The sequence below is a fragment of the Pseudophryne corroboree genome, chromosome 5 (genome assembly GCF_028390025.1).
Source record: "Pseudophryne corroboree isolate aPseCor3 chromosome 5, aPseCor3.hap2, whole genome shotgun sequence".
Classification (NCBI taxonomy): domain Eukaryota; kingdom Metazoa; phylum Chordata; class Amphibia; order Anura; family Myobatrachidae; genus Pseudophryne; species Pseudophryne corroboree.
The window spans coordinates 167,433,639-167,439,638 of record NC_086448.1 but is presented as its reverse complement, the minus strand read 5'-3'; positions in this window follow the sequence as shown (position 1 = coordinate 167,439,638).

Here is a 6,000-nt window from a genome sequence, read left to right as displayed (position 1 = left end):
ATTGACATGCCTGGTCAAAATACAAAAAAAAAAAATCACCTCTTTGGTGTGGAATTATTTTAACAGAAATGTGGACAATTGGTGTCATACCGTGTGTTGCCTTTGTCAAGCTGTAATAAGTAGGGGTAAGGACGTTAACCACCTAGGAACATCCTCCCTTATACGTCACCTGGAGCGCATTCATCAGAAGTCATTGACCAGTTCAAAAACTTTGGGTGACAGCGGAAGCAGTCCACTGACAACTAAATCCCTTCTTCCTCTTGTACCCAAGCTCCTACAAACAACACCACCAACTCCCTTAATGTCAATTTCCTCCTTAGACAGGAACGTCAATAGTCCTGCAGGCCATGTCACTGGCAAGTCTGATGAGTCCTCTCCTAACTGGGATTCCTCCGATGGATCCTTGAGTGTAATGCCTACTGCTGCTGGCGCTGCTGTTGCTGCTGGGAGTCGATGGTCATACCAGAGGGGAAGTCGGAAGACCACTTGTACTACTTCCAGTAAGCAATTGACTGTCCAACAGTCCTTTGCAAGGAAGATGAAATATCACAGCAGTCATCCTGTTGCAAAGCGGATAACTCAGGCCTTGACAACTATGTTGGTGTTAGACGTGCGTCCGGTATCCGCCGTTAGTTCACAGGTACTTAGAGAATTGCTTAAGGTAGTGTGTCCCCGGTACCAAACACCATCTAGGTTCCACTTGTCTAGGCAGGCGATACCGAGAATGTACACAGACATCAGAAAAAGAGTCACCAGTGTCCTAAAAAAATGCAGTTGTACCCACTGTCCACTTAACCACGGACATGTGGACAAGTGGAGCAGGGCAGACTGAGGACTATATGACTGTGACAGCCCACTGGGTAGATGTATTGCCTCCCGCAGCAACAACAGCAGCGGCGACACCAGTAGCAGCATCTCGCAAACGCCAACTCGTTCCTAGGCAGGGTATGCTTTGTATCACCGCTTTCCATAAGAGGCACACAGCTGACAACCTCTTACGGAAACTGAGGAACATCATCACAGATTGGCTTACCCAAATTGGTCTCTCCTGGAGATTTGTGACATCGGACAACGCCACCAATATTGTGCGTGCATTACATGTGGGCAAATTCCAGCACATCCCATGTTTTGCACATAGAATGAATTTGGTGGTGCAGAGTTTTTAAAAAAATGACGGGCGTGCAGGAGATGATGTCGGTGGCCCGAAGAATTGCGGGCCACTTTCGGCATTCAGCCACCATGTGCCAAAGACTGGAGCACCAGCAAACACTCCTGAACATGCCCTGCCATCAGCTGAAGCAAGAGGTGATAACGAGGTGGAATTCAACCCTCTATATGCTTCAGAGGATGGAGGAGCAGCAAAAGGCTGTCAGGTCTCTAGGATTGTCTGTCCCCGGCGGGGGCGCTAGTGGGTCAGTGTTGGTATGATGGATAAAACATGGAGGCAATATAAAAGTCCTGCGCATAGGCGCTGATGTTTTATTATAACTGAGCAGATGGGATAACACAGAGTGAACAGAAAACCGGTAATGGAATGACAATGATTGATAACGGAATTTGAATAACTGAGGTCTCTTGCAAAGGAAATATGAAACAACAAATACTGAAGGCAGATGATATAAACTAAAGTCCAGTAGTACTTGATAGCACACAGTCTCGGTATAACATAAGATAAAGTAACTTGAAAAGCAGAACTCCGATATGCATAAGAAACACACAGTCTCTATAAAGCACAAGTCCAGGTAGCCTTACTAGGCTCAAGCAGGAGACAGTTTCTAAGCAACTAGTTGTTATACTGCTGGAATGCACAGATGGAATACTGATAGCAAGTGCACAGGTAAGATGGTAATACAAACACCTGACGAGAGTCTCTGCTGCTGGTGGATTGTGGCTGGATGTAATTGAAGTCCGGAGTAACAGGAGAGCTGTGAAGGTGAAAACTGGAACAATGGAAATAACCACGGGGAACGCTGGAAACAGGAACACAGGAACCAGGAGAACTTAGGCACACGGTATGTGACTCGTTGTCCGAGGCAATGTGAGAGAGCCACGGACTGGAAGTTAAACCCCTTGCTCAGAAGTGATTGGACACAGAGCTGCAGGCGGAGATACTGCGCTGGATTGAACACCAGGATCAGCTGAGTGCAAGTGTCATGGCAACGTCCACACAGGCCGGACACCGGCACGCAGCAAAACCCACACAGGACCAGACTCAGGGGTACTCAGCAATGCGGAAGATGACGCTCATGGTCACTGCACCCATGCAGCCGCAACTGGGGCCATGACCTCCGGAGGCCTGCACACCAGCGCTCTGGTAAGTGAGACGCAGCAGAGCATCGATTCCTGACATTAAGCCCTCCTTTATGGGTGGGCACCGAACACCCACGAGGCTTGGCAGGGAAGAGTCTGTGGAAGGCTTGAATCAAACGTGGAGCATGAACATCCGTGGCGTTGACCCAACTCCTCTCTTCAGGACCATATCCAGACCAGTCAATGAGATATTTCAGATGACCATAACGATGTCCAGAGTCTAAGATCTTTTCCACCTCGTATTCCATGCCCCGATGAGTTTGTACCTTTGGAGCCGCTGGAAGCGTTCTCTGGAAACGATTAAGAATTAGTGGTCTGAGGAGAGAAATATGAAATGAGTTGGGTACTTTCAAAAAAGCAGGCAGTTTTAATTTATAAGCCACCGGATTAATGACACTTTCTACTGGAAATGGTCCAATAAACCGTGGAGCAAACTTCATTGATGGCACTCTGAGACAGAGATTTCGGGTAGATAACCAGACTTTATTGCCCGGTTTCAAACTAGGATCTGCTCGTCTCTTCCGATCAGCAAACATTTTATACCGTTAAGAAACTTTTTTAAGAGATGAATGGATCTTCTTCCAAATTTGAGCGAATCGCTGAAGAGCAGAATCAGCCGCAGGCACATCTATGGCAGGTAACTCTTGGAAGTCTGGTACTCTAGGATGCTGACCATAAACTGCGAAAAAAGGAGTTGTATCTGTAGAAGTATGATAATGGAAATTATGAGCAAACTCCGCCCAGGGCAATAAATCTACCCAGTCATCCTGTGAAGAAGAAATATACAGACTCAAATAGGTCTCAAGTTCTTGATTTACCCTCTCTGCCTGCCCATTTGTTTGAGGATGATAAGCTGTAGAGAATTTCAGTTTTACCTGCAGCGCTGAACACAGAGCCCTCCAAAACTTGGCCACAAATTGTACACCCCGATCAGATATGATTTCTGTTGGAAGTCCATGTAACCTGAATATTTCGTGAAGAAACAACTGTGCCAATTTTGGAGCAGGTGGTAACCCCATGAGTGGAATGAAGTGCGCCATTTTTGAAAACCTATCGACTACTACCCAGATGGTGTCATACCCTTTGGATGGAGGGAGATCAGAAATAAAATCCATCGACAAATGGGACCAGGGGCGCCTGGGAATGGAATTGGGTATCAATTGGCCTGCGGGAGCCTGACGAGAAATTTTATGCTGAGCACATTTGGGACATGAAGCTATGAATTCTTGAATATCTACCTTCATACGAGGCCACCAATACGTTTGAGACAGAAACTTAAAAGTCTTTAGAACTCCAGGGTGACCAGTAAATTTGGACATATGAGCCCAGTACAGAAGGTTTGGACGAAGCTCTGGAGAGACAAACATCATCCCTGTAGCTGCGAAAACCACCGGATTTAATACTGGTCGAGCAGCCTGTTCTGAGGATTCCTCATTTGAGCTCATAGAGCGAGACAAAGCATCTGCTTTGACGTTTTGTGAGCCAGGTCTAAACATTAACTTAAAATCAAAATGAGAAAAGAATAGGGCCCACCTTGCTTGCCGAGGATTCAGGCACTGCGCGGCTTTCAAGTAGAGAAGGTTCTTGTGATCCGTGTAGATGGTAATGGGGAATCTCGTACCTTCCAGAAGATACCTCCATTCTTCAAGGGCCAATTTAATTGCCAACAACTCCTGGTCGCCGATGGTATAGTTCATTTCTGCGGGCGAGAACCTACGAGAAAAAAACCCACAGGGGTGAGTCTTACCATCAATGCCAATCTGGGACAGGACTGCGCCCACGCCAACCGTTGAGGCATCAATTTCCAAGATGAAGGCCTTACTGACATCCGGCTGTTGTAACACAGGAGCTGAAATAAAAGCTTGTTTTATTTTATGAAAAGCAGACAGTGCTTCGTCAGACCATTGAGAAGGATTTCCCCCTTTCCGGGTAAGGCAGGTAATTGGAGCTATTAACGTGGAAATACACTTAATAAACTTTCTGTAGTAATTAGCGAAGCCAATGAAGCGTTGAACTGATTTGAGTGTTGTTGGAAGAGCCCAGCTTTCTATAGCTTCCAGTTTAGCTGGATCCATTTGAAGGTCTGTTCCGGAAATGATGTATCCTAAGAAAGATATTGAAGAAGCTTCAAATGTGCATTTAGACAGCTTGCCATGCAGATGATTCTGTCGAAGATGGTGAAGAACCTTCTTCACCTGTTGGCGATGAGAAACTAAATCATGGGAGAATATCAAGATGTCATCGAGGTAAACTACCACACATTTATACAGGAGATCTCTAAACACTTCGTTGACAAAGTTTTGAAACACAGCTGGGGCACTACTTAAACCGAAGGGCATCACTAGATATTCATAGTGGCCATCACGAGTATTGAAGGCGGTTTTCCACTCATCACCACTTCGAATCCTAATAAGATTGTAAGCCCCGCGAAGATCTAATTTCGTGAAGATGGAAGCCCCTCTAACTCTGTCAAACAACTCTGTGATGAGAGGTAACGGGTAGCTATTTTTGATCGTGATGTCATTACTTAAACCCCGGTAATCGATACAGGGGCGAAGTCCTCCATCTTTCTTCTTGACGAAGAAGAATCCAGCACCAGCTGGGGAAGAGGATGGACGGATGAATCCTTTCTTTACATTTTCCTTTATGTATTCACTCATTGCTTGAGTCTCTGGGACTGAAAGAGGGTATGTACGCCCTCTAGGCGGCTTGCTCCCTGGAACCAGATCGATGGGACAATCCCACTCTCGATGGGGAGGCAAGACATCCGCTGTTTTCTCACTAAAGACGTCAGTGAATTCCTGATAGGCCTCCGGAAGTCCGGACTGGGACTTTACACTTGAAGACTTTATTGGAAATATTTGAGCAAGACAAGACTGATGACAGGAGTTACTCCATGATGTTAACTGTAATGTAGACCAGTCGAATTGTGGATTGTGCAGTTGGAGCCAAGGCATACCCAGTACTATCTCATAGCTCGCTTTAGGTATAACCAGGAACTCAATGAGCTCGGAATGCAGGAAGCCTATTCCCAGAACTACCGGCTTGGTTTGCTGAGAGATGGAACCCTCAGGAATACGGCTTCTGTCAACGGCCGTGAGATACACTGGACGACACAGCTTAGACACTGATAGATGAAGTCTATCCACTGCAGCTTGCGTGATAAAATTCCCAGCAGCACCACAATCCACTAAGGCAGACAAAGACTGGAGTCCCTCTGGCCTTTCCAAGGTGACAGGTAATATCAGATCTTGAGATGAAGGAGCTTTATTCAAGGTCCCTAACTTGACTCCTCCTCTACAAGTTAGGACCTGGCGTTTCCCGGCCGACCAGGGCAGGAACCAATCAGATGACCAGCAGAAGCACAATAGAGACACAGTCTTTCCTTTAATCTTCTGGACCGCTCCTCAGGTGTTAAATGAGATTTGTTTACCTGCATGGGTTCATCAGCAGTAATAGCTAGAGACTGTACAGAAGGCATAGCTCGGTGCTTGCGAAGATCACCTTGAGAGCGTTCACAGGTTCGCTCACGTAAACGTAGATCCAACTTGACACATAGGGAAATTAGAGCTTCCAGTTGCTCTGGTAAATCTCGAGTAACCAACTCATCCTTTATGCGGTTAGACAGACCATGCCAGAAGGCGGCAACCAATGCCTGGTTGTTCCACTTCACCTCTGATGCCAATGTCT